General features: G+C 39.7%; 1 non-coding gene across 1 annotated transcript; it reads left to right on the forward strand.

Annotated features, from left to right (window-relative positions):
• Positions 1–9,356: 9,356 nt before the first annotated feature.
• Positions 9,357–9,463, forward strand: LOC141625518 (small nucleolar RNA R71). Its single transcript, XR_012535295.1, has one exon. It is a non-coding gene; the product is annotated as a small nucleolar RNA R71 (small nucleolar RNA).
• Positions 9,464–10,365: the final 902 nt, after the last annotated feature.

Consider the following 10,365-nt stretch of genomic DNA (forward strand, 5'->3'; position numbering starts at 1 on the left):
CGATAAGAAATGAAGAAATTATGTCGATTTTTAGCTTGAAAAGATGAAAAATGGTGTTTTGGGAATTTTAGGTGATGAAGATCAAAGAAATCAGAAAAATGAAGGGGAAGTGGGGTTTGGTGCGCGTGAAAGGAAGAAAGGAAAGGAGGAGAGCGGGTTTGAGTCGGGATTTTTCGAGTCGGTTTTGACTCGTTTCGATAATAATTAAAACCGTAAGTCAAACACAAATTCCGTCAAGACCAAAGTTCTTAAACACGAGATTACAATAAAATTGAGTATTCATACGACCCATTTCCAAATTCGTTTACCCAACGTTCAAAAGAATTGTCATTTTCCCCCCGATACGCCCTTATTTCGAAATAAAAAGTTTTACACGGTTTAAACTATTTTTAAACATCTCGAAACTATCTAAATAAATACTTTTCTTCAAAATATAATAAAATTATATTTCTTTGAATTATTTTTTTACTTTAAATACTTAAATATCAACTTTTATTTGATTAATAAATTATTTCCAAAATATATTAACGGTCCGAAATTACGGGGCGTTACAGCAAGCTTTGGGAAAATTAACCGTGCCCTCCACCTCTTCCCCTGAAGAAATAGTGGCGCGCATGACGAGGGACACCCCTGATTTGAACAACCCAGTCGTCTTCTCCGAAGAAGATATCCCTCCCTTCGGAGCCAACCATAACCTTGCCCTGTACATTACCGTACAATGTCTCAGGAAGAATGTGCCCATGGTCCTTGTGGATGACGGGTCCGCGGTGAATGTGATCGGTCCGTTTCGTGTTCACAATTAAATAGATGTGGTCGTTGGGTCACGTCCGAATCAAAACACAATTTATAGCTTCACAAACAACTCTACAATTAGTAAAGAGGCAAGTAAAGGTCGGATCCCAAGGGACGGGAATTGAAATGAGATTTCTATTGAAACTAGTGGTATCTTAGGGGTGTCACAATTTGGGTTAATGTAGAGGGTCACTAAACTAAATAGCAATGGAAATAAACAAGCAAGATGAATTGAAAGGGTTGTAAACAATTGATAAAAAGCACTAGGGTGTCATGGGGTCATGGGGGATTCATGGGAATTGATCATACAAACATGTTCTCAAATTATAAGCAAGCAATTATTGTTGTGATGGATTGAGTTGGGTTATATCTTACAATCCTAAGAAAGTTTGGGTCCCGGAGCCGAATCGATTTGATTGTACAACACCTACAAGTCGACTTAGTCTTCCCTACTCAACAACATGCATGGTCTAATGAGACTCGAGTTGGGTTATGTCTTACAAGTCTCATTGAAAAGATAGGAGATGGTGGTAAATGCAAGGATTCATAGGCTTAGCATTTCATCAAACATAACATGTGCATGAGTTGAGATCAAAACAAGCAAGCAAATAAACCATGAAAGCATATTAATTTAAGCATGAATCATTCCCCATGTTGTTTTCCCCTAATCACCCATTAACCCTAGCTAAGAGACTACTCACTCATTATCATGTTGATCCTGCTAGCAAGGTTGTCAATCATACCAACACAAGGAAACATGATGAATAAATGAAAGTAATTAACAATAATTAAAGAGGGATTAAGAGAATTATACCTACTAATGATTCCAATAATAAAGCAAAGATAAAAGAAGTACTTGATGCTTGATTGAGAGGTTGTCAATCTCCCAATAATAACCCAAATAATCTTCAATTACCCAAAATAAAGGATGAACAAAAGAGAGATTAAGGAAATAAAACTTGTATTAGAGCTTGATTAATTGTTGATTATAATACTAAAGAGAGATTTGATTGTTATTAACTACTCTAATTATTGATAAGAAGAACATGCTCTTCTAATTAGACTAATGGGGTATTTATAGTGAAAATTAGGGGTATGCATTAGGGTTAACTAAGGGCTAAACTAGTTATTACACTTTTTAGATTGAGCAGGGAGGAGCCGGTATTTTTCGAAGGAAGGGCTTCTTTCTTTGTAGCTTGGAGAAGACGAAATTGCGCTGTACAGGAATCCGTGCGTTTTGGAGTCGGGACGGGCGGATTCTGGCGGTGGAACACGGGCGGCTTCAGGTGAATCCGGGCGGATTCTGGTGGCTGCAAACCCGAGCGTCTTGGGATGAAACCGCACGGATTGTGCATGTGAAGGACGGCCGGATTGTAGACAATCCGCACGGATTGTGCCTCAGCAACATTTCTTCTTCTTCTCTTCCCTTTTCTTCATAAATTCCTTGGGGATTTCCTCGGGGACTCAAGGATCCTTTCTCAACATTGCTCATCTACTATAATATGTACAAAGGCCTTCTAATCTTGTCTCTCCTTGATGCTTGGTCATTGAATTCGATCAATTTAGTCTCGTTTTGCCGTGAAAATGCAAGATTTGCACTCCTTTCTTACCAAGGGATCAAAATCTCAAAGAATATGCAAAACAAAGAACTAAAGACAATAAATGACCTAAATATGCACTAAAAAGCATGGGAACAAGGCTAATTCGGGGGCTAAATATGCGCTAATTATGGTCACATCAAATATCCCCAAACCGAACCTTTGCTCGTCCCGAGTAAAGAGGTGACAAAGACTAGGACCATTATTTAAACTAAGCTAATAACATAGCCGATATGAGACAATTAGCGGGTCTCACTCCGCCCCTTCAACTCACAACAAGACAACCATGAGGTAGGATGCCTTCTTGCAAGGCAAGGTGGGTCTTGCCAAAATGGCGACACATCCAAACATTAAGCACACAAAATCAAATAATGGATGCATCTACAAAAGGAATAGCCACTTCCTCATCAAGTGGCGGAGGCAACCAAGAGAGAACAAATTTAGGAGCATGTAATCCTTCAGAAATACTAGTTCAACAAATTACTAAGGCTAAGAGGATGGCACTAAATCACCTCTAAATGGTGTTAAACTAGACTACTTTCGTCCTCAATTTCCAAATGCTTTCGTCAAGAGCGATCGGATGGTGGTGGAATGATGATCCCTATGATGCTAGTAGCATATGACATGACAAGTCTCGAATTCTCTACAAAAGTAAAGGTCATGGATCGTCCAAAGCTCGACAAAGTGGTTTGACAAAAGGCTTTTTGGGAATGAAATGATCAAATCTTTATACACAATGGTGGATATGTCTAGTATTCAAAATTGTCCTCATTTCACTTTCACATTTCAAAAATTTAAGATGGGGTTTGTCCCTTCCGGGCTAGTGTCCTTTGCTTTCGCCAATCGCTTATTAGGCAACCGGTTAACCTCTAGGCAATAGCTTTTCGGGGTAATAGTCACTCTGTCTCTGGGCGGCCGAATTCACAACCGTGTGGGGGCCCAATTCAATGGATCCCGCTCCAAAGCACATCGAAGTGGTACACCTCCATCAAAACAATTAAATTTCTCAACATTCAACAATTCATAACTTTTGAGGTTTCTTTGGCATTAAATTACTTCCACATGACAAAATTTTCGAAATGAGCACTTCAAACTTATTGATAGAAAGTATTTTTGGGTTGCCTTACCACAAGGTCAATCAAGGTCACCTAGACAAGTTAACCAAGTCCACATCGCATCACGGGGTTGGATAGGTGACTCACATGCAAACCCTTGACTAGGCTTTGGGTCATGGGTCAAAAGACACTAGTATGACACTATCTAGGGTGTTTTACAACCATTCTAGTAGGCAAAGTCTTAAGTTGAAAAAGTATTTGTAATGCCTTAGTTGCTCTTGTCAAAGTTCTCAATTAGGCACTTTTCAAAACTTTTTTCTAAATTCAACTACATGCAATGATGCAACTAATATAAACATCCTAATGCAAGTGATTCTATCAACTAATATGACATATAAACTAAATACAAGTCCTAAATTCACATTGTTATACCGCATCAATCAAAATAAAGCCACATAGTCATTAACTTAAAGAGGAAAGAGGAGATTGGAAAGATCATACCATGCGGTCTTCATGATCCTCATGTCTCGGATGTGGCATAGTCAATCAATGTGAACAAGGATAGAACAAACACAATGTTCAATATATACAATATAACTACACTACAAAAGGAATAAACATGTTTTTGGGTTTTTCAATTTTTCAAATTTTTATTTATTTTCGAAGTTTTTCAATTTTTTTGGATTTTTGAATAATAGTTAAGTTAGAATTCCCCATCCCCACACTAATATGGGCATTGTCCTCAATGGCCAAAATGATGGGAAATTATGCAAACATGATGCATGATTTCTACACTAGATGCAATCTACACTAGTCTACACTACATGATGCATGGTTTTTGTTTATGACGGAGAGAATAATTTAGATTACCTCCCGTTGTGTATGTATTAACTTGCCCAAACCGAGTTAGACACTATTGGTAATGTCCAAGGATGGGTGTAGTTCATGCACACACTATGCAATGCATGAAACTAATTTGTCATTTTGGATTTTGAAAGTGGGAACAATAAAATGAGAACACCTCAAAAAGTATCGAGGTGTGAGTCCTTAATGGTGCTAGGACTATTCCAACAATGATCAAGAAAAATAAATAAATAGAACATAGAGAGAAATAGACAAACCTTGAGAGGGTAGGAGCCTCCAAAGCTTGCTAATCTTCCATCATATCATCACTATCATCATTATCCTCATTAGAAGTGGTATCATTGCCACTTCCCTCTTCACTTGCTTCTTCACCTTCTTCTTCATTTTCCTCATCATCCTCTTCTCCTTCTTCACTAGCTTCTTCATCAATGTTATCATCAACTTCATCATTACCAACAACCTCATTGTCACCCGGAACAACCCTAGATGCACTCGGAAATAAGACTTCCTTATCCGCCCAACTAGGCAAAGGACATGATGGGTCAAGTAGTCCTTGCCTAGCTAAGTGTAAGAGGGGTGGATATTGAGCTAAGTAAGTATTTTTCCGATCCTCAAAGGCTTGCTTGTGCATTGCTTGCATGAGAAGAGTCAAATAATCATTTCTTGCTTCAACTCCTTCCGGCTTGAACTCTTGATACTCAAAAGGGTAAGGTGGTGTGACAATGGAAGAGGAGGGTATTTCAAGTTTACCCTTTTGTTGTTGGATAATATACTCGGCCTCTTTTGAAAGGGGAAGTAGATAATTGGTCCGGTGGACACTCAATCGACAAATCTTTGAAGGCAAAGTGAAAGAACTAGCCTCACTAGTGAGCCATCCATACTTGGTGTCAAGAGGGTTATGGGCAACCCACTTGTACTTGTGTATCATAGTATGCAAATCAACGAGATGACCACCTTCTTTCACCTCATACTTGTTATCTTTGTTGAAGTTGGGATCAAAGTATTTAGTTAGGATAGTGACTAGGCCTCCATTCACAATAACGGTAGTGCCTTTCTTCCCACAATCAATGTTGAGCCATCTATCCACCAATAGCCTTAGAAAGTTGAAAGGCTTGGTGTGTACTCTTCCAATGTTCAAAGTCGACTCAAGAAGAACAAAATCGAGTTTGGTGAAATGATTGGTGTCTTTTCTTGCATTGATGGTGCTCCCTACGACCTTGTGCCATACTCTTATGCCCGGATGGTGGACTAAAAGAGCACGACTCGCATGAAAGTCTTCAAATTTCCTTCCGGAAATTGCCTCCCAAAGAGGGTCGGGGTCATATTTGCCAACATTCTTAAAATAACTCGGTTCATCACTAAGACCCAAAGCTTTACCCAATTCCCCAAAGGGGATGCGCCTACTAACATTAGCTAGACGAAACTCGAGGTTCTCCATAGTCTAAACCTTGTTAACTTTCAAAGAACTCCAAAATTCTAAGGTAAGGGAGGGGTATGTCAATTCTTTTGATTCAAATAATTTCTCCAACCCCATGGCTTTGAAAAAGGCTCTAGTTTGCTCAAGGACACCCAATTTTTCTAAGGTATCTTCACATATAAACTTGGTGGATTGAAATGATTTTCTAGCAAACTTAGCAAAAGTGTCCGTATGGGTTTTGGAAATGAAAGTTACCTCCGGATAGTTTGCAAGTTGATCAATTTCCGGAGTAGTAGATGTTGTTGCACCCATGGGAGGTTGTTGTTGTTGTTGCACTTCTAAGTTTGGGTTTGTTACCACCATAGCCAATGCTTTCTTCGCTTGAAGAGTCTTTTGCCTTTGTGAAAGTGTATTTGCCTTTGGTGCCTTTGCCTTTGTTGCCTTTGTTGCTCCCTTAGTCCTTGCCATTGATGAATTAACCAAGAAAGAGTGAAAAATCTTCAATTTCTAGTGCACCCAAATCGATTTAAAGATGAAAGGCTTTGCCTTTATGAATTCAATAATCGACACAAAGGTTGATGATTTTGTGCTTGGTTTTGATTTTTATTGAAAAAGGAGTGATTAATTTGTTATTAAAAGGATGTTTTGATTTGATTTTGGTGAATGTAGTTGAGGAATTTTGTTTTTGTGATGGAGAGGATGAGGGTTTTGAGGGTTTTGAGTAGTGTTATGAATGAAGGAATGAAGAAATGAATGTGGGAGGGGTTTTATAAAGCCCGAAAAATTCGAACTGCAGGGGCAATCCGTGCGGTTTCTGCTCAAGACGGGCGGATTCTGCCTTTTCTGGGTTGGGAAAAAATCGCCTAAAGACGGGCGTCTTTTAGTGAAGACGCTCGGATTCGCAGACACGGGACGGGCGGATTCTCCTGAAGACGGGCGGATTTCAGTCCAGGAATTTTTCTTGTTTTCTTCAGCTAAAAAGACGGGTGTCTTCTTTTCAAGACGGGCGGATTTTCAAAGACGGGCGGATTAGGATGTAGGACGCTCGGATTTCTTTGACGATCAAAAATTTGAAAACTTCAGCTCAATTCAGGACGTGCGCCTTCTACCCAACACGCTCGGATTTCTTGAAAACGGGCGGATTCTCCTGAATCCGCTCGGATTCGACCCCTTTGTACCCGGATTCAGTTCCATCCATGTACAATGCATATCCCTTGCCATTCTTCCGTTCTTCTTCATATCTTGTGTTCTTCATTGTGGGGGGCACTACTAAGGCATGGATAGCCTAGGTAATTGTCATCCCCACACTAAGCTAAAGCACTACACATTAATTGAAATTATTAATCCCTTCCTCACTTCTCTCAAATACGACAATTATCTTGATCAAAGTATAAAAATCCAAAAATAACAAAAATGCAATACAAGAATTGAAATGCAAGTTAGGGAGTTAGAAATATTTACAAATGGTGGTTTAGGGAGGACTCCACCAAACTCTCATTCTTGATGAGATGTCAAGGGGGCATGTCCAAGGTGTTGTTGATGTTGCTCAACACCTTGAAAAAGTAGTCAAAAGCTTGTTCATTGTCATGGTAGAGGTCTTCAATAGACCTTGACCCTTGTTGTCGGTCTTGATCGATGGCATTACCAATGTAGGGATTAAAAATCCCTTCAAATTCGTCGTCCCAAAGACCACAAACTTCATTAAGTTGATCATTGAAAATCTCTTGATTTGATGGTGACAACTTTCCCATTTCCTTTTCTTGGCCAATGAGGCCATCTTCTTCTTCTTTGTTTGATTTTGGTGAGCTTTGCAAGCTCTCCTTGTCACAATTCACTTGCTCTTCGAATGGAGCATCTTCAATTTTCTTCTTCCATTGGAGTTCCGACTTCTTCCTTTCATCATTCCGACTATAATGATCGATCATAAAACACGGTTCACGTAAACGGGGAGCTCTCATAGTTTTGTCAAGATTAAAAGCTATACTCTCATCTCCCACTTCTAGAGTGAGCTCACCATGTTTTACATCAATCACTGCACCCGCGGTGTGTAAGAAGGGTCTTCCAAGAATGATTGGAATGTTGGAGTCTTCCTCCATATCAACAATGACAAAGTCCACCGGGATGAAAAACTTCCCAATTCGCACGGGGACATCTTCCCATATCCCTAATGGTGTCTTCGTCGATCTATCGGCCATTTGGAGTGTGATATTGGTGCATTTAAGCTCTCCCATTCCCAACCTTTTACTTACCGAGTTCGGCATAACACTCACACTAGCCTCTAGATCACATAAGGCTTTGTTGATCGTGGTGTCGCCAATGGTACACGGTATTGAGAAGCTTCCCGGATCCTTTAGTTTTGGAGGTGAACTCCCTTGAAGTATTGCACTACTCACCTTAGTGAAGGCGATAGTCTCAAGTTTCTGGATCGACTTCTTCTTTGTGAGGATGTCTTTCATGTATTTCGCATAGGCCGACACGTGATTGATTAATTCCGTGAAGGGAATTGAGACTTCCAAATTCTTCACAATTTCCATAAACTTTCCAAGTTGGTCATCAAATTTGGGATTGGCTTGACGACTTGGAAAAGGAAGTCTTATCACAATGGCCTCCTTCTCCTTGACCTTGTCTTCATTTCTCTTTGAAATTTCTTCTTTTGATGATTCTCCATCTTTGGAGTTTTGCACAATTTCTTCCTTATCACTAGCTTCCACAACTTCATCCTCAACTTGCTTCTTCGGTGCTTCATACCTTGTACCACTTCTCAACTGAATGGCACTAACCGTTTCATGTCTTGGGGGATTACTTTGAGGTGGTAATTGCCCCTTTTGTCTTTGTGAGCTTAAAGATGCTAGTTGAGTCAATTGTGTTTCCAACATCTTGGTGTGAGCTAGAATGTTTTTGATGGTGGTTTCCTTTGCTTGACTATCTTTTTGCATTTGAGTGAAAAACTCTTGTTGATTCTTTTGCATTTGGAGGACCGCTTTTTGAACATCAAAACCTTGGTCATTTTGGTGATTGTATGGATTTTGATTTTGGTAACCTTGGTTTTGGTTGTAAAAGGGTCTTTGATTTTGGTTTCTCATGGGAGGTGGAGTGTAAGTTGTTTGAGGATTTTGAAAATTTTGGCTTTTGTATGAGAGATTTGGGTGAAACTTGGTGTTTTCATTGTAATAATTGGAATAAGTGGTACCACTCTTGTATGCTTAGAAAGCATTCACTTGTTCATTTGTTCCCCTACATTCACTTTGGTCATGTCCCAAAGGTCCACAATTCTCACATATCCCACTTGGGATTGATGAGGATGCCGTCATGGCATTAACATGATGCTTTGGTGATTTTGAGGCTTCTTCAAGTTTAGCCATAGCTTGTTCAAACTTCAAATTGATTGTGTCAATGTGAGCACTAAGTTGAGCACCCAATTGAGTAACGGAGTCCACTTCATGCCTTCCTCCTCTAGTAGCCTTGCGAGGTCTACTATATTGTGAGTTATGGACCGCCATTTCCTCAATCTTGTTCCATGTTTGATTGTCATCAACTTCGGTGAACATTCCATTTGATCCCATGTTGAGAATGTTCCTTGAATCTTCATATAAACCGTTCCAAAATTGTTGTACCAAAAACCATTCGCTAAGTCCATGGTGAGGACATGAGCGACAAATTCCCTTAAACCGCTCCCAAGCTTCATATAAAGATTCTTCATCCCTTTGCTTAAAACCCGTAATTTGAGCTCTTAGCATGTTAGTCTTTTCCGTTGGGTAGAACTTTTTGTAGAAAGCTAGAGCCAACTTCTTCCAAGAATCTATTCCGAGAGTGGCCTTGTCAAGGCCCTTCAACCATTGTTTCGCGGTCACAATAGTCACAAAAGGTTTCCATATGAGAATGAGGGTCTTCACTAGGCATCCCCCCAAATTGGCTCCTTTCGACTAATTGGATAAAGGCGGATTTGGCAATAAAATTTCCGGTTAGATGTTGTGGTGTGGGAGTACCATTGGGTAGGTTCTCCTCGGTGGGTACGGAATGTGACGAAAATTTAGGCATTGTAGGTTGATTTTGTGGGGTATTTTGTAATGGGTTCTCCTCTCCTTCTCTTGCAAAAGGGTTGATGAACTCAATAGTTGGTTGAACAACCTCACTAATACCTCTCAAATTCCTCCTAGCAAATCTCCTATTGTTCGTCAAGGTTCTTTCAATTTCACGGTCAAAAGGTAACAAATCACATTGTGACCTTCTAGACATGCAAAATATCAAACAACTTGAAAAAAATTAGAACAAACCTTGAGGAGTTTTACTTCCCCAAGGCGAAGAAAGACACAACTAATAACAATAAAAGAAAATCTAAATCAAGTAAACACCGTCCCCGGCAACGGCGCCATTTTTGATCGGTCCGTTTCGTGTTCACAATTAAATAGATGTGGTCGTTGGGTCACGTCCGAATCAAAACACAATTTATAGCTTCACAAACAACTCTACAATTAGTAAATAGGCAAGTAAAGGTCGGATCCCAAGGGACGGGAATTGAAATGAGATTTCTATTGAAACTAGTGGTGTCTTAGGGGTGTCACAATTTGGGTTGATGTAGAAGGTCACTAAACTAAATAGCAATGGAAATAAACAAGCAAGATGAATTGAAAGGGTTGTA

The sequence above is a fragment of the Silene latifolia genome, chromosome X, assembly GCF_048544455.1.
Source record: "Silene latifolia isolate original U9 population chromosome X, ASM4854445v1, whole genome shotgun sequence".
NCBI lineage: Eukaryota > Viridiplantae > Streptophyta > Magnoliopsida > Caryophyllales > Caryophyllaceae > Silene > Silene latifolia.